General features: G+C 39.3%; 1 protein-coding gene across 2 annotated transcripts in view; it reads right to left on the bottom strand.

Moving 5' to 3' along the window:
• LHFPL3 (LHFPL tetraspan subfamily member 3) overlaps window positions 1-25,191 on the bottom strand; it is a 577,016-nt gene that overhangs the window by 495,169 nt on the left and 56,656 nt on the right. The gene's annotated exons all lie outside the window — the stretch shown is intronic.

Genomic DNA, 25,191 nt, shown 5'->3' on the forward strand with positions numbered 1-25,191 from the left:
GCACCCACCCCTTACACACCTGTTGTGTTGAACCTGGCCCACAGTATATCCCTCCTGGTGCAGAAAGAAATGACCCAGTGTTGGGGCACCTGGGTGGCTCAGTGGGTTAAGCCACTGCCTTTGGCTCGGGTCATGATCTCGGGGTCCTGGGATCGAGTCCCGCATCAGGCTCTCTGCTCAGCGGGGAGCCTGCTTCCCTCTCTCTCTGCCTGCCTCTCCATCTACTTGTGATTTCTCTCTGTCAAATAAATACATAAAATCTTTAATAAAAAAAAAATGACCCAGTGTTCAACACTTGAGGTCCTACACCACTCCCTGCTCAGCCTGTGCCCTGAAACTATATATCCTTGAAATTATTAGGGAAGCTTGACACTGGATAAGCATCTTTAAAATGTGTGGGTATTGGGGTGCCTGGCTGGCTCAGTCAGGGTAGTATCTGCCCTAGGCTCAGGTCATGATCCAGAGGTCCTGGAATCGAGCGTATGCTTCTCCCATGGCCCCTCCTCCCTGCTCACGAGAGCTCTCTCTTTCTCTCTCTCTTGCTCTCTCAAATCAATAAAATCTTCTAAAATTTTTTAATTAAAAAAATAAAATGTGTGGGTATGATATCACTATCTGATGCCTTGTGTTATCTAGGCTTATTCAGCATAACTGAGGAGCAATACTAGTTTCTAGTGTCCCCTCTCAGTGACCATCATCAAACAGGAAGGAAGGGGAGTGGAGAGAAGGGGCTTTGGGTGTGACTCTCTCACTCAGGGTTTGCAAAGCTGTGGGCAAGTGTCCAGCCTGTCTTCACTTCAGCATTCTCATGTATCAAATGCGGAGAACCTTGCCCCCTAAAGAATTGCTGTGAACCATTGAACAATGAACAATAGGGATATATTGAAAAAGTTTAATACAGTGCTTAAAACCACAGTAAACACTGGCTAAATCACAGCTCTTGTTAAAATTAAGGGGATATCTTCCTGGAGGTCAGATCAGTGCCTTTCACTGGCAGATAAGAGAGGGAAGGGAGACAGTAAAATGAGAAAGATCTTGTTCCTTTCGTCTTCATTGTTTGCCAGTGTTCTATTCTGATCTGAAAAATCTAAGATAATTGCACATAGAATTTCAACCTTCTCAAATAGATTTTTAAAGATAGTTTAAAATATTGCTTCTTGCTTTGCATGTGGTTTTTTGGGGGTATGTGGGGTTTTTTGGTTTTGCTATTTTGTTTTGTTTTTTGAGTTAGCAAATCCAGTTCTAGAGACCGCCACCAATGTAAAGAAATGGTTTTTGTTTTTTGCTTTTTAACAGCTGAATTGCAGTAATGCACTATTACTTCTAAAAGGAAAATATTCCTTTGGTTTATTTTCAACACTGCCCTTGCCTGAACTCCTTTTCATGTGTGTGCTATTTGTCCTGCTGCTATTCTGATAGCCTCAAATGAAATTAGAACAAACCCACAAGCATTAAAGGAGTTGGAAAGAGCAAATTTTGTTTTCTGAGTACTTCTTCTGGGTAGCCTATTTCCTTTTATTCTAAAACTCTCATTCTAAGCCTCAATTAGATCTATGATGGGTGATTTTACAAGGAAAGTAGGGAGTGTCCTAAAGGCATATACATGTTGCCCAAATGTCTCAAAGAATTAAGACTATTGAATTTTTAAAATAAATACCAACTGTATACACTATCTTTCCCCTCCTGCCATCTCTAGTCAAAAAGATCTACCAATAAACCTTTCTGGATGTTTTGCAAAAAAACATATCAGGGCAAAATAACTGCCATACAGAGGAATGACTTCAAGGTACTCATAAAGCAGTCACTGGCACTGTAGTTATCTACCATCTTGTTAATTCTCTCATGTATAAAGATAAGTACTCAACACTATTATCAATTAAAAATAAGAAAACCACTGGCACCCAGCACTGAGCTGCCAAGTCATAAATCATAAAGTTGACACATTCAAAACTAACTGATGGCCAGTAAGCACCAGAATGGTTATAACATGTTCCACACAACTAAGCCCATATTATCTTTTAATTAAAATACACTCACTGAAATTAATCCACTTAGAAAGAATCTACTTTTATGAGGTCATAGTCAATACACCTTCTCTCTTCCACAGTGTTTAAATCACTAGAGGAGGTAACTTCCATTAAAATAATTCCTGGCTGGGTCCGATTTTGCCTGCATGGTTGAAAAGATGGATCACATTTCTGAAAAATCATTCAGAATCACATGGAGACACTTGAGCTTTATCAGCATTAGACATTTTGCTTTGCCAATCCATATTTCAAGTGTTTTAATTTACATGTGTACTAATATGCTTCTTAGCCGCGTCCTTGTTAAGATCATTTGATTATCTTTGTATGATCCGTATTAATCAGCACGATATTAATATTTTCCTCAGTGCTGCAAAATAATTCACTACTTATGTCCTTTGCATGACCTTGTCAGAATCTTTAATAAGATGTGTTATAACTCATGAATGACTCGGTGGGTCAGTTTAATGGTAATATATTGCAACTTGTGGATTATTACTCCCTGTAGTCACTAACAGGCCTCTATTCATGTTAACATTTAACTTGCTTTCACATTCATTATTTTATGTCATCTAGTTGAATCTCATCACAACCCTGTGGAAAAATAAGACAGGTTTTTCAATGGATAATACAGACATGTGGAGAGGTTATATAATTTGTTCAAGTCACATAGTTGGTTAGTAGAGTAAGCTGGACCAGGTCTCCTGGTTTGGGTTCATATGCCCTTCCTAAAAATCAGGAGATATCACCTCACATCTGGTAGAATGGCTATTCTCAAAAAGACAAGAGATAGCATGTACTGGCGAGATGTAAAGAAAAGAGACCCCTTGTGCACTGTTGGTGGGAATGTAAATTGGTGCAACCGCTGTGGAAAACAGTACAGAGGTCTCTCAAAATGTTAAAACTGTAACTTTCATATATCCAGCAATCCCTTCTGGGTATATTTTTCCAAAAGAAATAAAATCACTATCTGAAAGAGGTATCTGAACCCCATTATTCCTGTATTATGCAGCATTATTCACAATAACCAAGACATGGTAACAATCTAAATGTCGACTGACAGACAAATGGATAAAGAAGTTGTAGTATATATACACAATGGAATATTACTCAGTCATGAAAACAAAGAAAATCCTACCATTTGAGAGAACGTGAATAGATCTTCAGATAACAACACTCATTCCAATGAGTGGGGACATGTTTCAGACTTCTCCCTAAGTCTTCCAGGTATCCAGATAGCCCCAACCCAGTCCTTCAGAATCGGCATGTGTATTGTAACATCTTTGCTATTTCTGAGACAGACTTTATTGATCAACATTATTAATCTGTGATAAAATTAATTCAACCAGACAGCTTCCTCTTTGGTTCAAGAGCTTATCTCCATAGACAGGGCCCACAGAAATAATCTGCTCAATTCACAGGGCACCATGGTAGAACATCAGAATTGTATCATATTGTCCAATATTTATCAATATTTCAGAGATGCAGTAGACTATATCAAATTTATTCTAGATAATTTAAGATTTGGTGAGCAAATAATTACCTGGTATGCATAAATACTACAAAGTCACATGTGAAAGTTAAATCTAATCTGGGGATTTAATCCAAACTTCTGTTCCACAAGAGCCAGGTAGGTCAAACCCTATCTTGTTATTGGCTGAAATTGAATAACAAAGACAGTCTAAAATAACAGAAATAAGAAAAATAGATTTTAAACATACTGTTCTTATACAGACTAGAAATGCTATTACAGACAGAAAAAGGGGTTCTGATCTCAAAATAATGGTCTGAGTCACTGCAAACTGCCAGATAACAACATTGGGTAAGAAAAGGCTCATACATAGGTCTCTGCATTAGCTGAGCCAAGCAGATGGTCCAATCATGTGAGCAAAGAATTTCTGGGTTTCTTAGACCATCCTATCCAAGAAGACGGTTCAAAAGAAGAAGCCAGATGCAACTAATTGAAGTCCTACACCCAAAGAGAGTAAATAAGATGACAGCAAGGGGATGCCTGGATGGCTCGGTCTGTTAAGCATCTGCCTTCAGCTCAGGTCATGGTCCCAGGATTCTGGGATCGAGTCCCGCATCAGGCTCCTTGCTCAGTAGGGAGCCTGCTTCTCCCTCTGCCTGCCACTCCCCCTACTTGTTCTTTCTCTCTCTCTCTCATTCTGACAAATAAATAAATAAAATCTTTTAAAAAAATGACAGCCAGTGTGTTGAAATAAACATCACTGGATTTGGAATTACAATACCACTTGTGTCCAAGTGCAGACTCTGCCACTTCCTAATTGTTCAGCTTTCTTTTTTTTTCTTTTTTTTTAGATGCAAGAAACACATGTTTTTTACTGTCAGTTATTATGTAAATCTCAGAAATTAAATCTGCACATGAGCACGTTCAGGACATAATTTAATGGAGTGATTGAAGACTCTGTTTTTAATGAGGTGAAGAGAAAGAGTTAATCTTAATTTATTTCAAATATATAATGTAGCCAAGGATTGAGGAAAAGTCAGACTGTAGTATAAGCTTCTTCTGTGAGTTAATCTACCTTTTTATAAAAGCTTATAGTCACTTTTTAGGCTGTTTAGGCAGCCTTATTTCATTTTGCAAAAATAAATAAGTTGTAATTCTCTTAAGCTTTAAGCTGGGTCAAAGCTGTTTTATGCTGAGATTAGTTTAGACTTGGATAATGAAAAATTATCCCGAATTTTTAATTAAATCCCAAATTTTAAATTTATACACATATGTTTCAGTGTATCTGAAAACTATACATTAACTTTTTTGAATGATGAGCCCATCATCCTCAGTTTAAAAGGATGAAAACTGTAAGAAAGCAAGCAGATATTATCTAAAAACAAAGCAGTACTCCTGTTTTGCCCCTGGTAACAATGTTACATGTTCTTTCTTTCCTCACTATACTAACTGGTAACCTTCAATTTTGTCTTCTTGTTGCAGTCTTTTTTCCTTGAATTTACTAACATCACTCTTTCCCAGTATGTCTTTTTCTTTTTTTTCTCTCTAATCACTTCTTAGGCTTCTACATGTCCCACATTTGTGTATGTGGTTTTTTTTTTTTTAAATCTGTTTGCCCTTTATCTTGTCCCTTTCTCATTTCTCCGTTTAAATCACCTAATTTGGGAGGGGGGGGCACCTGGCTGCTTCAGTCAGAAGAGCATGTGACTCTTGATTATGCAGTAGTGACTATGGGGGGGGCAGAGACCACCTAAATAAACTTGTTTTTAAGATTTTATGTACATATTTTAGAGAGAGAAAGAGAGAGCGCACGCAAGTGGCAGGGAGGGAGAGTGACAAGCAAACTCCATGCTGAGATGGAGTCCCATGCAGGGCTCGATCCTACAACCCTGAGATCCTAACTTGAGCTGAAACCGAAAGTGGGAGGTTCAACCAACTGAGCCACCCAGATGCCCCATAAATAAATAAACTTTTAAGAAATCACCTAATTTTCTTTTTTTTCCAAACTTGTTTTATTTTGGTAAGAACATGAGAGCTACACACTCAACAAATTTTTAAGGGTACAATACGTTATTGTTGACTATAGACAGCAATGTTGATCTCTACAGCTTATTCATCTTGCTTAACTGAAACTTTGTTCTTTGAATAGTAACTCCAAAGAAAACATGGGAATGGCCAACTGAAATAGAAAAGATGGTTAATATCCTTAATCATCAGGAAAATGCGAATTAAAAGACAGTGAGATATCGCCATACATCTACCAGGATGGCTACGACCAAAAAACCAAAAGGTGAGTGTTATCAAGGATATGAAGACGTCAGAACTCTTGTGTGCTGTTGGTGGGAATACAAAATGGTGAACCATTAAGGAAAAAACAGTATGATATTAAAAATTGAACTACTGTATGATCTAGTAATCCTACTTCTGCATATTTATTAAAAGAACTGAAATTAGTGGGCCACCTGGGCAGCTCAGCTGGTGGCTCAGCATCTGATTCTTGATTTCGGCTCAGGTCATGATCTCAGGGTTCTGGGATCAAGTCCCACATCAGCCTCCCTCCTCAAAGGGGAGTTTGCTTCTCCCTCTCCCTCTGCCTGCTGCTCCCTATTCTTATGCTCTCTCTATCAAATAAATAAATAAAATCTTTAAAAAAAAAACAAAGGCGGAAATTCTGCAATAAGTGACAACATGAATGAATCTTGAGGACATTATAATAAGCAAAATAAGCCTGTCATAGAAAGGTAAATACTGCATGATTTCACCTATATGAGGTATCTAAAATAAAATTCATGGAATCAAATAGTGCAGCTATAGATTGAATTCTACTATACAGCTGTGGGCATATTAGCCACCCTCTAACTTTGTGATCATATATCAGTTAAAAATGAAACTCGTTATCACATCCTACAATGATTTTGAGGAATAAATAATAAAATATAAATGAAATTTCCTGGCACATAGTTGATAGACAAGAGTTGTTCAGGCTGCTATTACAGAATAGCATTAATGGGGTGACTTATAAACAATGGAAATTTAGTTCTCACAGTTCTGGAGACCAGGAAGTCCAAGGTCAAGGCACCAGCTGATTCGGTATCTAGAAAGGTCGCAATTCCTGGTTCACAGACGGCCATCTCCTTGCTGCCTCCTCATAGGGTGGAAGGGGTGAGGGAGCTCTCTGCGGTCTTCTACATGACCCAATCATCCCCAAAAGGCCCCACCTCCTAACACCATCACATTGGGGATTAGGTTTTTTTTTTTTTTTTAATTTATTTATTTGACAGAGAGAGATCACAAGTAGACGGAGAGGCAGGCAGAGGGTGGGGGGAAGCAGGCTCCCTGCCGAGCAGAGAGCCCGATGCGGGACCCGATCCCAGGACCCCGAGATCATGACCCGAGCCAAAGGCAGCGGCTCAACCCACTGAGCCACCCAGGCGCCCTGGGGATTAGGTTTTAACATGAATTTGGGGAGCAAGAGGACGGGGACAAACATTCAACCTATGGCAGCAATTCATAATCGGATCTCTTTTGACCCTTTCTTGGACAACCACTGTTTGGATCTCCTCCAAAATTCTTAACAGGTGCACTTTGGCCTGCATTCCACAGATAAAGCGATCCCCGCATCTCCTGCCTACAAGGAAGCTTTACTGGTTCAAGTCTGCAATCTTCAGACTCACGGGCTTCTCCAGACCAACAGGAATATATCTGCAACACAATTATAGCTCCGTTCACATGGACCCCAGCTCACTAAACAGCTCTTAACTGGCAAGGATCTAGGTGGAGAATGGTTGCGTGATAAATGGAACGCTTTGACTTAGTGAACGACTTCAACTTGACAGCATGCTTGCTAAAAGTTATGAATCCTTATCTAGAAGACAATAAAGGAAAAGGAGATCCCTAGCCAGATGACTTCAGAAATGAGTTACTCTGTGTTAGGATTCTGGTTGTTGCTTTACCTGTTCAACTCCGGGAAACCTGCTAACTTCTTGAGATTCTGTTTCTTATTTTATAAAACAAGAATAATGAATCTGATATCCCACCACTCTTGTGAGGATTTAAGGGAATCACAGGAAATGAATCCACTGGCCTAGGGTCTAACATATAATAAACAATTAATAGATGCTGAATCCAAATCTTCTCAAACATATCCATGGTTTAAATGTTGTTTTGTCACAGAGCTCTAAAAACAAAATTAAGAATTAAAAAATTGCCAGGAAAGGGACACCTGGCTGGCTCCATCAGAAGAGCATGCAACCCTTGATCTCAGGATTGGGAGTTCGAGCCCCACACAGGGAGTAGAATTTACTTTAAAAAAAAAAAAAAAGTTGTCAGAAAGGTAATGATTAGGAGGCAGTATAGTGTAATGGTTAAAATCATGGACTTCCTATTTAAACAGTCTGAATCTGAATCCTGAATACACAGTAACTTTAAACAACTTACCCTCTCTTTGCCCCCATTTATAAAATGAGGATAATCACAGTAACTACTTCATTAGACTGCTGACAGGATGAAGGAGAAGTTTTAATGTAAAGTACTAGAGAATGTCAGGCACATAACCCCGGTAAATGTTAGCTCTCACTATTTGGGAACATCTGAATTTTACTTTACTTTGCCAGTCATCTGATGAATTAAGTATTAAATGTACCGCTGAAGTCAGTGTCGAAAAAACATTTTAGTCCCTGTCAATTCTACATTATTAATAAGTAAAAGCACAGGGAGGAGAAATAATAGTTTTTACACCATCAAATACTAATTAGAGAAAATAATATCTCAAATGTCAATTTTTATCTCCCTCAATAATTCCATCACACTGTAATTGTTTTTGTAGGCTCAAAAATCAAATCATTAGAAAACCAGACTGACAGATCCCATTGTGATTTTACCTTAAGTAAAAAAAAAAAAAAATCTCAAAAATAGAATCAATACTATTTTGAAACTACCCAATTTCTTAGAAACAAATCACGTACACACACATATGTATGTACCCAGACACACACACACACACACACACACACACTCACATACCTCTCCTGCAAAACAAAAATAACTAAGGCAGATGGAACAACATGTTAAGTAGGTCATGTGGACCTGATCAATTATTTGCCAACTATCAGCAATACACCAGGGTGAAACCACAAATGTGAGAACAACTTAACCTTCCTGTCCTTTATCCAGATAATCCTACAGATGTTTCTTTGATTATTCTTGTTTAAACTACCTGGATAATAAAGGTATGAAAACAAGGCATGTATGGTCCCTACAAGATAGCACAGGATGAAAATACAAAATACAGTAAATAGTTAGCTAGATGCCTATGTGTCTCATTACTGGCAAGAGAAGTACCACCTACTCACCTCAGTTTTTCGGGTCAGAAACATGGAACTCAGCTACTTTTGCCTCTTAAAAAGGCTGCTCTCTGACACAGCAGAGGCAGAACATCAAGGAGACAGAACTGCTAGTCTGAACTAGTGTAGTTTGTCTCGCACTTTTATGGCTCAATTCAGATTCTTTGTTATGACAGGAGAGGTGACAACTGTGATTTACTGCTACTAACCAGACTTGAAAGTCAGTAACCTTGATTCTCAAGCCAGACTTGGTCTCTCAAAACACTGCCTCTAGAGTATAGCATGCATTTCCCAAACAATTTTCATAAGTAAAAATGGAGCTACAATCAAATCATTACTGATCATTTAAAAAAAATTTTTTAAGCATTAAAAAAAAAACGTTTTTTCATTTGGCTAAGAGTCAAACTTCAGAGATTCTTAATTAAATGTAATCAAATTTTGAGAACGAAAAAATGTTTAGTTTCAAATATTTAAATAATGGCTATCTCACTAAATAGTTATTGCTGAAGTAGAAAAAATCAGAAAACAATTAACTAAGTGATCTCATTTAAATAACTGTTTAAAGACTTAGCTTATGGGGCGCCTGGGTGGCTCAATAAGTTAAGCATCTGCCTTTGGCTCAGGTCATGATTCCAGATTCCTGGGATTGAGTCCCCTGTCAGTATCCTCACTCAACGGAGAGTCTGCTTGTCCCTCTGCCTCTCACCCTGCTTGTACTTTCTCCCTCTCTCTCAAATAAATAAATAAACTCTTTAAAGATTTGGCTTATTAAGCAAGATACCACTCTTGGCAACAGTTTGTAGAACTCTATTATCTCCCCAGAGCAAGGATCAGCAAACTTTTCCTTAAAGGACCAGGGAGACACTTCAGGTTTACAGGCCCTGTGATCTCTCTCAACTTCTCAAATTATGTGTTGTAGCACAAAAGGAACCATCGACACTACGTACACACATGAACACGGCTGTGATACAATAAAACTTTATGTATAGGGGCACCTGGGTGGCTCAGTCGGTTAAGCAGCTGCCTTGGGCCCAGGTCATGATCCCAGGGTCCTGGGATCGAGCCCCACATCAAGCTCCCTGCCCAGTGGAGAGCCTGCTTCTCCCTCTCCTCTCTGCCTGCTGCTCTGTCTTCTTGTGCTCGCACGCTCACTCACTCTCTCTGTCAAATAAATAAAAAATATATTTTTAAAAAACTTTACATAGGGACACTGATATTAGAATTCCATATCGTTTTTATAGCTCACAACATATTATTCTTCCTTAGATTTTCTTTAACCATCTAAAAATATGAAACTCACTGTTAGATAATAAGCCATGTAAAACAAGGCAGCAGGCCAAAGCCCTGCTCTAGCCAACCCCTGCTCTAGCCACAACAGAGGAAAGGCACCTCCATTCTGGTGTGGAAAGAGAGGATACCGTAGGCACACATGAGGACATGCTTTGATCCCCAAGGCCACGAAAACCACAAATTCAAGCAAATCTGGAGGGTCACCTTATGGTCTTTCTTTCCTCCTTTTTCTTTTTTCCTCCAAAGGTATCTTTAGCCACAAAGAATGGTGTAAAGAATTTGATCATCAAAAACACATCCAAAGACCAAAGTAATGCATTCAAAAGGAGAAGAGCTGAATCGCACTATCATCACGCGTATCTTTTTCCCATTCATTCATTCATTCATTCATTCATGTAGCAGACTTTTAGAGTGTCTGCTCCATGCACAGAGCCTTGAGAAGTGTGAGGGATGCAGAGCTGAATAAGACACAGCCCTTGTGGGATGCCTGGGTGGCTCAGTCATTAAGCGTCTACCTTTGACTCAGTTCCTGATACCAGGGTCCCAGAATCAAGCCCCACATCGGGGGTGGGGGATGTCTCCGCTCAGCAGGAAGCCTGTTTCTCCCTCTCCCTCTCCCCCTGCTTATGTTCCCTCTCTCACTGTCTGTCTCTGTCAAATAAGTAAAATCTTAAAAAAAAAAAAAAAGACACTGTCCTTGTCCTGAAGCAGTCCAGGGTCTCACAGGGGAGAAAGATGGGAAACCTGGGACACCATCACACTGTACCATTCTAGGGTAACGGCATCCTCATTCCACCTAGAGAGGACGCAACCCTGACCCGGTGGCAAAGTTTTCTCCAGTACGTCTACCTCGAGTCTCAAAGAAAGAGCCGAGAGGGACAGATAAGGTGAGCTAGAACAATCAGCTGAGACTATTGGCTCAAGCCCTTGGCTAAGTAAGCCTGACACAATTTCCTAATTTAAACATTTGTATAAATTTACTTTAATTAGGTTGCCAGATCGACCTCCCTGGAATTTGGATCTGGGATGTTCGTGGACTAAGTGAGGAGACCAATAAGTAATAACAAAGAAGGTCTTTTTATGTTTTATTTTCTCAGAAAGCCCAATGTTTTAAATCCAGCAGCACTTCCAGTGGGAGTAAATATTCAGTCCCCCAGAGTATTCACTGGTTGGAAGCCGTTTTGATAACCTTTTCGAGTTTATCCTGTTATTTTTTATTTTACCCATGTGGCATCCACGCTATATAATTCCTCTTTCTTCTCAGTGTTTTACACCTTTTAAATGTTTGTAGACTGTTATTATCACTCCCTTGAGTCACTTGTAAGCAAAGCCAGACACTCTTTCCTACTTTAATCTTTCCTCATAAATTAATTCCATTGTTCCCTTAATAATTTCTGTTATTTATTTTCTCCTCACTGGATTCTTTTCACAATTTTCTGGTTCTTTCTCTTAATGAAAGGTCCACAGCTGAGCCACTCCTACTAATAACAAAAAGAGAATGTGTAAGTTTAACTATGGCTGTTTTTGTAAATCTAGTTTGTCTTGACTTATACTTTCTAAATATTTTCTTTCCCTAAACTGAATTTCTAAAAATCATCTGGTATTGGATATCTTCTTTTTCCTTCAGTAAAATTCATTTGTGTTTAGGATTTCTGCTTTTTTTTTTTTCTTAATTCTAAATCACCCAAAAGGCTACACTCATATTTTTTTTTTTTTCTTCTCCATTGGTCTCTGTCCTTTTCTGTTTAGTAAATTACAAATTATTTTCTGGTCTTCTGAACACTGCTGAAATTGATTTGGCGGGTTTTATTTAATGAAAATGTTAGCTTAAATGTTATGCCAAACACACTTTTTAAAAATTCCATCCTATAGTCTTTGAAAAATGCACAAAAATAGTATTTTCTTATTTTTACCAAAACAAAGTCTTCTTTTCCTCCAAAAATCTCAAAGACCCTTATAAACTAATTAGTGGTAAATACTAGGAATGGGCCTAGAATAGCCATGTTCCACCGTGTTTAGAGTTGATGGCTAAAAATCTTGATTTTCTCCACACGACTCATTAGTTGTACTACTTCTCCTGTAGGGAGTGAGAGCCTTTGCCACTGACAAGGGAGAGATAAAGTGACCCAAGAGCCAAGCTCAGGACCAATTCCTGCCCCAGACCAGAACTGGTTCTCGGGCTTCTTTCTAACAAACAGGACAATTACATACATTTTGCTACTTCTACAGGAGTCTCGTGAAGATGTCAATATAAAATTCACAACTCTAAATTAGAACAACGTAGTAAGGCACACTGAGAGCTCAGTACATCTTTGCAGATGGTGGCTGTCCTCACCAATGGGGAGTATTTACAAAATAATTCCAAATGACGTATAATGAAAAAAATCATAAACGGTTCCTTATAAAAAGTTTGGAAAAGGAGGTTGAAACTTTTTTGATGAAAATATGGAGAAAAGTTTTTAAGTGCAATTTTCACAGGAATTATGGAGAACATTTAAACAGTGTCACGGGGCATTGAAGTTTGTTAATTTGGCTGAGTGGAAAGGATACAGTCTTCAGGGTCAAATCTCTGGAGTTTTCAATTTACTATTTATGCAACCTGATGAAAAAATCAGAGGATGGGTAACAGAAAACGGACATTGTTGAGCAAGCATTACTCATAAATGGAACAATCTCAGTAGGATCTATCTAGAATATTTTCTTTTCCTTTGTAAAATGGCAATCGAATGGCTTATCATGAGTAACTTTAGGAATATGCCCTTAGGTGGCTGAAAAAATGGCCCTACCAGATAGGGTCAATTATACTCTCCCTTTAAATTTTGGACAAAATCTCCCAAGAACAATTTTAGTTGCAGGATACTCGATGCCAAATTGTTCTTTCTCACAAGCTAACTGGCAGGTTTGGACACTTTCTTGCGTCTTATCATCACAGCTGAGAATGCGTGTCTTCTTTGAACTTCAATAACTCAACACCTGGAAGACTGCTCAAAGCTATTAATCTGAAAAAAATATGTGGCAGGACAAGTTATGATTCCCTCATGAAGTCTTTATACAGCCCTCCAAACAACCAAGCTGAGTTACCCTGCCAGTAATGTGATTACCTCAAGCACAGAAGAACACAATGGAATCCTCAGACAGTTTACTCTGATTTCACCCTCTGATAGAAGAGATGTGAAGAAAACCCTCAGAGCAGTAAGAAATGACCTATAAAAACCTTGAATTACTCAGCAAAAGTAAAATAGCACAAAATAACCAACATTTGTTCTAATTTCAAACAATTTAGTGCCTAGATGTTGACTCCAGCAGGTGAGAACCCAGAATGTCCAGGGAAGGGAGAGGATACCAGGGGCAGCAGTTTCTGGACCAGTACCCAGAAACCATCCCTCAGAAAATGGCACAGCAAACGACATCTTCCCTCCCACACCCTGCCCCCTGTCAGCTGCACACAGAAGCTCCCGGGAACTGGTGATTTTATTCCAACCATGACTATTACCCCAATCAATACAAAAAGAATGGACTGTTTTTAAGTATCTACTATGTCAGACCCTATGGTAGGCAGCAGGGATATCAAAACAAATAAGACTCACTTCCTGCTCTCAAGATGCTAACACCAACAAGGGAGAAAGCCCGGCAAACAAATCATAGTAAGACAGTGTGATGGAAGCTATGATACAGAGGCACGTGGCTTCTATGACAGCACCCAGGGGACACTTTTTTTTGTCAGAGAAGGTTTCCTGAAAAAGGGAAAATAGAAGCTTGTCAGCCAAGAACAGAGGCATAAGAGTGAAAAATGGGACATGGCAGCTGTCCACTAGACTATAATAAGCCACGAAAGGCAGGAAGACTGGGCTCAACCTCCTCACTGATGACCGGAAGAAACTGAGAAGTTGCATAATCTCTGTGTCTCACTTTTCTCTTCTGCAAAATGGGACAATAAACATGGGCCGGATGTGAGAACTGATGAGGCAATATGTGGAAAGGCTCTGTAAACTGAAAAACTTTAAAAAGGTTAGTTACCACTTTCACTGGGACAGTTTTCCACCTGCCTCCTCACTTTGTCCTAATTTCGGCAAGAGAAAAAGGACGTGCAAATAACATGAGAAAATGATCCAGGTGGAACAGCGAGAGATTGCTAATGCTAACCAAAATTCCCTTTTCCTTTGTATGCGCAATCTGTGTGTTCCCTCTGTTTGGGAAATTATCGAAAATCGGGAGTGACCCGTAAAGCTCTGTCTCCTTATGCTTTTCACACGGAATATAATCCAGAATCGCTTCCTGTGGGAAGGGACTGAACTCTGAACAAGCAGAAAGGGTACTGTAAGCTTTTTATAAACTGGGGATAACTCATTCACTCACGCAATGCACCCTGGAATTGATGACTAGTGAAAGCCTAACAGGAGAGTCTTGTGATATTTATATTTTTAAAAAAAAAAAAAAAGATTGAGAAAAAACTGAAGAGATTCACCAAAAACAAACCAAAAAAAAAAAACCCACCCATTTTTCAGTGAATAGAAAAAATATACCCATGTTAAAAATTGAAAGCAGTTGATTCCTCATCCTGAAAAAGATCAATTTAAAATAAACATTCATTCTTTCTATTATGAGAAACTGTGTGTTGAAGTGGTTCTGGTTTTTGCTATCTCCATGGAGCTCGAGATAAACTGTTTACAGACAGAAGCCTTTACTCGTGCTGTTTGCTTAACACGGAACGCCTATTCTCTGCTCACTATCGTATGCCCACTCTCGCTTCAAGGCCTAAATCTATCTCATCTCCTTTTTGAACGACACACGCTGGTTTATTCCCAAGCAGGCTGCTTCTTTTCTGCTTGTTCACACCCCTCTGTCTGCCTGTCAAGTGACAGTTGTTCAACTGTCTGCTAAGTAAGTGGAAGGGTAACAAAGGTGCCCTCTGATCTCAGCAGGTGCGGTGGGAGAAGGATGGACTGCTTCTGCACAGGGAGAAGGGGTAAAGGAGAGTGCTGTCACTTGGGAAAAACTAGGAGGTAATGTGAAAAAGTAGGTGAAATGTTCTTTACTGATAATTACATTTTTCTTTCCATGCTACCACCGCAAACATGGCCACCACCTCCCAGGAATTCCAAGGAATGTCTCAAGGGTCTTGGATTTTCTTAGGTGGTGTGGTGAGAAGGTAAAAAATCAAGTACAACGTAAGCTCAATTCATATAAATTGTTTGATAACTATAAAAGCTAATAGCAACGTGGTGAAATGGTCTGTTGGGTAATAAAACAGAAAAAAAAAAAAGGAAAATAAAACCCCAGTAAGATTCTCCACTGTTAGTTTCCAACTATACAGAGTACTTCTTAAAATGTTAAATGATCTAAAATTATAGCCTCTAATTTTTACTTTAATGGAATTTGTATAATTTTATTGGAAAACTGATTTGTCATTAATTACTTCAAACTAAATACATTCCAAGCTCTATAAGAATGTTCTTTATGCTCCAATATATGTTTTCATGCTTGCTCTTATTTTCAATCTTCTCTGATTTTAGCTTTTTACTGGTATTCCTTGAATATATTCATCTGATGTTTTTCAACCAAACCAAGCAAAACACTACAACTAAAAAAGGAAGAAAACCTCTGGACATGTTTTTTTCCTTCTTTTCCCTTTCTTAATTCTTCATTATTTGTGCTTCTGCATTCACATTTCACGGTAAAAACACAGAGGATATAATGAAGATAATGTGTTGGAGAAAAGAGGATGTCCCTGATTTCCCTAGAATGAGCAGCGATGCACCGTTAATACGATACCCCTGTCAGTCCTCTGGGGGAGCTCAGAATAAAGCATCGTAACTCTACCACTACTGGCCACACCTTCAATCTCTCATCACCTTTCTCTGGTATCCTAGCATATCCGCCTCTGGAGTCCTTCATTCTTGGACTGTTATCTCTTATGTCAACACCATTTCATGTCATTGTGTACCATCTCCCTATCTTTGCCCTCCTTCATGGCGCCCAGTGGCGGTGGGTGTGAGGAAACTATTTTGTACAAACCTAACTGATAATGTGGGCAATTGAAAACAAATGGGCCAGTTCCCTTTCCTAAGAATCTAAAACAGGCCCAAGAAAAAGTTGGTCCCTCTTGTTGTGGCTGAACCGACAATCTTACCAATACAAAGTCCGAGGTGGAGGAGTAGCCAAGTTTTCTATCTCGTAGACTCAAGGGCAAAGAGAGATGTTCTACAGAGAGAGAAGAATGAAGGAGTTTTTGTGATCTTCCAATATTCCTTCCTTTGGACCCGCCACCTGCCTTCTTGTTCTTGAAGCCAGTGAGACAACCTGGGTTTCCCCTTTGGGATTTAGGTTTACTTGCCTATTTCTCTTCCTTTTAGTCAGAAAGAGCCTTCAGGAGTCAACAGTAGTCAACACACATTTATACAAATCAAGGTTTTATTTTGGAGGGTGTTCTAAAATCTAAAGCTAGCTGAAGACCATAAACATTAGGAAATAAAGAGTAATTATCATGGGGACTTAATTCAATATGAGAAATAACCTGGTGTCCTAGAAAAAAAACCAGGCTGAGGAAATCTACTCTCATAAAGTATTGAAATTTCTTCTCATAAAGTATGTTTGGGACTGAGCAGAAATTGAGACAGAAAAATAGAGAAGAAAGTCGGTATCACCGCGGCTGACAATTTATTTCTTCCACCTGTTATGCAATTACTCCCACCTCTCCCAACCACTGCTCCTGTCAGTCAATGGGCTCTTCAGATAACTGAGTAAATAAAAACTGCAGAAAATGTCTCTGGGGTAAGAGTAGAGGAGAAAGTCTGAGAGTAGGTGGCAAAGAAATTGGCTTCCAGTTTCAGAAAAAAAATCATTCCCTGTAATGATACAAGGGACACAAATGGCAGACTGGCTGGAGCACACAGGTAAGTCACTGAACTTCCTCAAAGGTCGCGCCCGCGATGGGAGGATTTAACTACTGCAGCAGCAGCTACGCTCTGAAGCGACAAACCAGAGACCAGCTTTTCAAAAGGACTGTGGGCCCATGTATTCCGAACAAATTACATTTAATCTAAAAACCTCCATGTTTGTCAATGATGTTAAAATGAGCGTTGGGGCGCCCGGGTGGCTCAGTTGGTTAAGCGTCTGCCTTCAGCTCAGGGTCTTGGGATCGAGCCCCGAGTCGGGCTCCCTGCTCAGTGGAGAGCCTGCTTCTCCCTCTGCCCCTTCCCCTGCTCCTGTGCTCTCTCTCTCTCAAATAAATAAAAGCTTTAAAAACTAAAATAAAATAAAATAAATTGAGCCTTGTTATGTAATAAGCTACCCTGTGGTTAATAAAATCACTATAAACTTCTCATAAATCAAATCTTTAGAATTCCTTCTTCTTTGGTGTCTTTCATGGCAATGAAGCATAATAGATGTTGGGTATTGTGAGATATTTTAACTAATTTTCCAGTTCTCTGGGCAAGAACCAGTCATACCATATGACAGTGTTGATCCTTAGGAAATAACAGTAGTAATTATAATTAACTAGACTCAATTGCCATATTAAAGCTAACTAGAATGTTTAAGAAGAAAATATAAAAGCAACAATAATATGAATGCATATAATTTAGATTTTCATCCATAATTGCTTTACAAAATTAATTCTCCTGACAGAAATGCAGGGTAGAAAAATAACTCTAGCCTAACCCACTGAGCCACCCAGGCGTCCCAATAACTCTAGCCTAAAACAAATATAACATGCTTGCAAAGGATTTCTCTTCCCTTTTCAGAAATGGCTATTTACTTCTTTCTGATTCTTTTTAAATAATTTCTATACCCAACGTGGGGCTTGAATTCATGACCCTAAGATCAAGTTGCATGGTCTACTGATAGCCAGCCAGGCGCCCCTGTGATTATTTTTTTTTTAAGAACTTTCAAAGAATCAGAAAACATAATAAGGGTATAAAAAAGAAAATTAAAATGACCTAAGTTGTATCACCATGCCCATTAATTGATAATATTTCAGAAGTTCTTTCCAGACTTTTTCTTTTTGCAGGTCTAGTAGTTTGAGGGCTAGAAGCATCTATGTTACCCAGGGACTCGTTAGAAATGTTGAATCAATCTCAGGCCCCACCTCAGAACTACTGAATCAGGATATTCATTTTTAGTAAGACTCACCAAGTGACTTCATGTACACCAAGGCGGAGAACTACTAACTAGGTAGACTTTTAGTTTGCTTTGCCAAAATTTTGAGCCAGAAATTTTTTGTACCATTTCCATTGAGAGAGATACCATACAATGCCAAAATGTCGAGCCAGAATTTTTTTGTAACAGTTTCATTGAGAGAGATACCATACAATTCACCCGTTTAAGGTACACAAATCATTTTTTAGTATATTCAGTTTTTAGTATATTCAGCATTAGTATATTTTTAGTTTTTAGTATATTCAGAGCATTGTATAACCATCACTACTATCAGATTCTAGAACACTGTCATCATCTTCCCAAAAAGCCCACACGCATTTGTGGTCAGTCCCCACTCCTGCTTCCTCCAAGTCCTCAGCAACCATTAATCTATTGTCTGTCTCTAAGGATTTGGTTATTTTGGAAATTTTATATAAAGGGAATTATATATATATGTGTGTGTGTGTGTATGTACATATATATATTTTAGATTTTACTTATTTATTTGGCAGACAGAGATCACAAGTAGGCAGAAAGGCAGGCAGAGAGTGGGGGGGAAACAGGCTCCCTGTTGAGCAGAGAGCCTGATGCGTGGCTCATCAATCCCAAAACCCTAGAACCATGACCTGAGCCAAAGACAGAGGCTTTAACCCACTGAGCCACCCAGGTGCCCCTATATATTTTTTTTTCATGGAATCATATATTATGTGATCTTTCGTGGTGGGCTTCTTTCCCTTTGCACCATGTTTTCAATACTGATCATGTCACAGCATAATCAGATATATCACTACTTTGTTCCCTCTTATTGCTAAATAATGTTCCACAGTACGGATATGTGATATTTTGTTTATCCATTCATTAGTTGATGAGCTTTGTTCTCACTTTTTGGCTATTATGATATGCATGTACATGTTCTTCTGTGGACATACATTTTCATTTCTCTTTGGTACATGACTAGGAATGGAATTGCTGGGTCATATGGTAAATTTATGATTACTTGTTTCAAGTCCTGCCAGATATTTTTCCAAAGTAGTGCCTCCATCTTACATTCCCACCAGCAGAGTATGAGAGTTTTGATTTCTCTACATCTCAACAACCCTTGTGATTATCTGCCTTTTTTATTCTAGCCATCCTACTAGATATGAAGTGGTAGCTCATTGTGGATTTGATTTGCATTTCACTGATGACTAATGATTTTGAGTATCTTTTCAAGTGTTCATTGGCCATTTCTATATCTTTCTTAGAGAAATATCTCTTCTGATCCTTTATCTATTTTTAAATTGGTTTGTCTTTCTTTTTTTCTTTTTTTTTTTTAAGATTTTATTTATTTATTTTACAGAGAGAAATCACAAGTAGATGGAGAGGCAGGCAGAGAGAGAGAGAGAGAGGGAAGCAGGCTCCCTGCTGAGCAGAGAGCCCGATGCGGGGCTCGATCCCAGGACCCTGAGATCATGACCTGAGCCGAAGGCAGCGGCTTAACCCAATGAGCCACCCAGGCGCCCCTGGTTTGTCTTTCTGTTGCTGAGTTACAAGAATTCATTATATATCTTAAGTACTAAACCCTTAACAGATATATGATAGTTTCTCTCATTCCATGTGTTGTATTTTCACTTTCTTATTGATGCCCTTTGAAGCCCAAAAGGTTTTAATTCTAACTCTGGTGAAATCCAATTTATCTACTTTTTTCTCTTATTGTTTGTGTTTTTGGCGTTTTTACAAAGCAATCATTACCCAAGGTCAGAAAGATTTACAGCTATATTTCTTCTAAGAGTTTTATGGTTTTAATTCTAACGTTCGGGTCTAGGATCTATTGAAAGTTAGTGTATACGGTGTGAGGGAGGAGGATCAACTTCATTCTTTTGCATGTAGATATCCAATTATTCCATTACTATTTGTTGAAAAGACTATTCTTTCCCCATTGAATGACCTTAACATCCTTGTTTAAAAAAAAAATCAGTTGACAATATGAAACAACATGGATGGATCTAGAGGGTATACTGCTACGTGAAATGGGTCAGATAAAGACAAATATCATATGATGGCACTATTATGGGGAATTGAAAGAAAGAAAGAAAAAAGAGAAAAACAACAACAGGCTCTTAACTATGGAGAACACAATGATGGTCATCAAAGAGGAGGTGGGTGTGAGGATGGGTGAAAGAGGTGAAGGGGATTAAGAGTACATTTACCAGGATGAGCACTGAGTAATGTATAGAATTGTAGAATCACTGTATTGTACACCTAAAACTAATACAACACTGTGTTAGTTACACAGAAATGTACTCTCGGTTGTGTTTCCTGGCCGAGATGTCAATTCTTATCCCAGTACCCCATTGGTTTAAGTAATGTAGCTTTAGTAAGTTTTGAAATTGGGAAATATGAATCCTCCAGCTCTGTTATTAGTTTTCAAGAGTTTTGGTTATTTTGAGTCCCTTACAGTTTCATAGGCATTTTAGGATCAATGTGTTGATTTCCGCAAAGAAGCAAGCTGAGATTTTGACAGGGGTTGCACTGGTCTATAGATTAATTTGGAGACTGCTGTCATCTTAATAGTATTATGCCTTCTAGTCCCTGAATTATAGGATGTCTTTACATTTATTTGGTCTTTCGATATTTTTTCACAATGTTTTATAATTTTCAGTGTGCAAGTCCTACATTTCTTTTGTTAAACTTATTTCTAAGAATTTTTTGTTTTTGATACAATTATAAATGGAATTGATTTCTTGATTGTCATATTGTTCATTGATAGTGTACAGAAATACAATTGATCATTGTTTATTAGTTTATCCTGCAATACTGACAAACTCATTTATTAGTCCTAATCTTTTTTTTTAATGGATTCCTTAGGATTTTCTATATATAAGTTTATGCCACTGGCAAACAGAGAGTTTTAGCTCTTCTTTTCTAATCCTGGTGCCTTTTATTTCTTCTTCTTGCCCAATTAACCTGGCTAAAAACTACAGTACAGTCCTGAATAGCAGCAGTGGGAGTGGACTTCCTGTTTTGGTCTTGAAAACTCAACAGCCAGCCAATGACTGGACAGGGAGTTTAAATACCTTGAACCAACAGTCTCCAGACCTTGGCTGAAGGACTCTATCTGTATAGTGAGGAACACTTATAATGCTCTGAAAGTTTATAACGCTGCTTAGTGCCTTCCCTTCCTGCTTGGACAGTCTCAAGGTTAGCCCAACTTGAGAAATGAGGAGATTCTCTGGTCTTTCCTGACACAATTACAACCTTGCAAGTGTATGTGACCTTCTAGGTCCCCTGGACTGTGGCAGAGCTTTTCAAAAAAGGGCTATGGACATCTTGCTTCTCGCATCTTCCTTGTAGATATTTGACCAGACTCTTGTTTACCCCAAGTGGCACTGCAGCCTCAGGAAACTGTGATATTAAACAACTCTCAGTGATTATTTTTTACCTGCTAGATGAGCTCCAAACTGTTAAATAATGATGATGCCCTGTGAATCAAGCTTTTCTAGGGAGCTGTAAGACAGGTCAAATAATAACAGTGCTCTGGAGATGGGACTTTCTGAAGAGTATGAAGTCTACAATGCCCACTGCCGTGACTGCTAGGCTGCTGTTTGTCACAAGGCCACCACAGAGCTGCGGACAGGAAGACGGGTACAGTACATGTAAAAATGCCATAAATCTCACTGTTCTACTGAGATGCAACTATTTTTCTTGAATCGATGCTTCTCAGATTTTTGCAAGCCCTTGGAAAATTTCCAGAGCTCTGAAAATGTTTTGATTCTGATTACTTTGACTGGGGCTCTTATTACTTTTATGGAAGTACAATTTTTGAAAGTCCATTCCAGAAGCACTTCTTCCTCTCAAACTTTTAAAAAAAGAAGTTTCTTAAAACTTACTTCCACACTTGACAGAAAAAAAAAAAGAACAGAATGTGACATTTCATGCATTAATCTTCAGTTGAGAAGCACTTATAGGTCACAGCATTATAATGTAGACAAGAAAGTGCAGTTACCTTAATCCATCCTAGCATTAAAGTAAAACTCCATTTTCTTGAATGAATAAGTGAATTGGTACCCAAGTGGGTGAATGAATGAGTGAACCCACGCAGCCATGATGAATATCCATCCTCTCGGGGATCTCAAGTATCATCAGGAGAGGCAGCCTGGCTGTCTACCAAAATGCCTTCGAGAGAGACAATCATTGTCTTGGTGATTTTATTCTGGTGCCAAGTCTGGCCTTCAGCTCTGCAGACTCAGCTTAAAGCCAGTCTGTCAGCACGTAAGTGGGGCCACATCGCTCGGACAGCTTCTCATTAACCCAGCTTAGAGAGATCGAAATGCCAACATATTAATTTACAATAAGAACTATAAATGCCATGAAGACCACAATATCAGCAGATCGAGTGCCTTTTTCCCCTAGATAGATCTACATGGGAAGACAAATCCTTTTGAGAAGTCTGCCAGACAAGCACAATGAGAAAAGGACAACGAGAAATGTTAGAGAATTCAAATGTGTAACAATAATTGAGCTACTGAGGCCTAAGAATCTATTAAAATTCTAACTTTTGCCTTGTTCCTGTTGTTTTTGGAGACTGGGAATAATGAAAAGGTAATCTTCCCAAGTAAGATTTAAGGCTCCTCTTACCTAGAAGAATAAAGGGCAGGGAGGTAGAAGACAGGGAACCAGCACCTTCTTTGCGTTTCTGTGGGCCACTCCCAGTCTTTGTGCAGTAGGTTGAGGCCAGCAAGGAGTCAAGCTGGGAAGGGCCAGACTGGGAAGGAGAGGAGACTGATGTTGAGACGTGAAGAGGAAGTGGCCTGACCTGGAGAGTACACAGTTTCCCTGAGCTTGAGAAGGGAGAGAAGGGACAGAGTTGGGGATAGTGGTTCCAAAATGGCAGAGGCCTATAGGTCCCCTTTCAGAAAGCTAGACATTCGTACCTGTTTCCTTCTCAGAAGCCCCCAGCTTCTTAAATGGACCATTCCAGCCAGGAGAATGAAAGTCAACTGAAAACCAGAGGCCCACTTGCCCAGCCGGTGTAGACCACAGAGTTTCCCACCACAAAACAGGACAAGGATTTCATCTCCCAGTTGCCCCTTACCCTTCCAGCACCAAGGACTTCCCTCCTGTGGGGAAGGTTCAGTGGTACCCTCCAGATGCCTGTGCTGATTTCTCTTTTAACAGATGTTGTTCCTGAACAACCTCTCTGTTGATATGTTTCATTCCTTAGACTTGTTTTGGGTTCACTCAAGACTCTCCACTCAACTTTAGAGAAAACAGCTCTGACCCAGGTTGTGGGGGCACCTCAGTTTTGCCAGCACCTGTTGACTCTACCACTGTTTCGTATTTATTGTATCTGCACTGAACAGTTTACTGGAGCATTTTGTGTCCCCATCTAAAAAGATTCCTGATCCTTCTCTCTTTTCCCCTGTACCCTCTGTCTGGACTTCTATCTCCTTATACTGTTAAATCTTTTATTTAATCTCCTTTGATTTCTGGAGTGAGTAACATTTTCTTGACATGCTTATCCACTCAGAACCTCAACTTCTCCCATCCTCAACACCGCCAGGGGTTGGTTTCATTTATTTTCCTTTGACACTATTACTGGTTTAACTTATTCTTCCCACACACTTTGCTCTAATTATTCAAAATTTCTCTCATTTCTGTTCTGCCCACCCTTATCGGTTGCAGGTGGAAAAAATTAAAGCCTGGTGAGTAATCCTCCTGTCCCCCAACCTTCCAGGATTCACAAGATTCTCTTTGCAGAATTGAATGGCTATCACTAGAGATTAGACAATGGATAATGTACTTAAAAATAATTCCAGGAGGCAGAGAGAAACAAGCCGTCTTGATACTGAAGATTCAAAACTAAACTTTAATGAGGTACTATAGGACCTCCACCACTCCCCCTGATAAAAAGACAAATTAAAAAAAAAAAAAACAGTGCCACTACTTTCTTGCAATTTAAAGCTTTGTTTCTAAGCAAGACAGGCAATTCCTGTAATCTTACCTACAGACTTTAAATACTGTCAAAAAGAGCAGCAAAATCACAACAAATTCCAGGCTTACCAAGAGCAACATTTTTGCACCCAATAATCAAATGAATTTAAAATGTTGCTCCTCAAGAGAAAAGACCATTCCTTTCATAGCAACACTTTGAAAGAGAAGCCAGGTGCTGTGTAATCAATCAGCAAATGCTAATGAAATGCTAAGATCTGAGGGCAAAAACTGTGCAGCAGAAGATCTTGAAGCGCTGGTTCATCCAAGTATGCGGTTCAAGGACGTAGACCCGCAGGGGCCAATTAGCAGGTACATTTTTTTAAAAATTAACTTTAATGATGATTGACAAGGCCAGCCTATGTCTGAGCAGATTAGGAGGCCACTAATTTGTGTCAGGCACTGACAGTCCTGTGCCCAAGGCCCCACCTATAGCTTGTCCTGGCACCCGAAACCTCGACGTCCTTCTCACCGTGTTCAACAGGGGCCTCCATAAGAACTGACTATATCAAGCACTATTCACAGGACGAAAGGAAGGAGAGGAAAAACACAGACATAAAAGTACTACTAGGGTAGGGCGTCCAGGTGGCTCAGTCGCTTAAGCTTCTGCCTTCAGCTTGGGTCATGACCCCAGGTTCCTGCGGTCCACCCCTGCGTGGGATGCCCTGCTCAGTGGGAAGCCTGCTTCTCCCTCTCCCTCAGCTGCTGCTCCCCCTGCTTGTGTTCTCGTTCTCTGAGAAATAGATAAAATCTTAAAAAAAAAAAGAAAAAAGAAAAACCAAGAAAATAAAGTACTACTATGTTTTTCACGTTCAGTACTACATATGATCCTCACAAAAATCCCACTAATTGTCTCAGTGGTGACACTGGGGCTTTAAGGCATGGCAGTAAGGAGCATGGGATGTAGAATTAAACTCACTAACTTGAAGCCCAGCTCCGTCATGTGCTAGAGCCTCAC

The sequence above is a fragment of the Neovison vison genome, chromosome 4 (genome assembly GCF_020171115.1).
Source record: "Neovison vison isolate M4711 chromosome 4, ASM_NN_V1, whole genome shotgun sequence".
NCBI classification, from domain to species: domain Eukaryota; kingdom Metazoa; phylum Chordata; class Mammalia; order Carnivora; family Mustelidae; genus Neogale; species Neogale vison.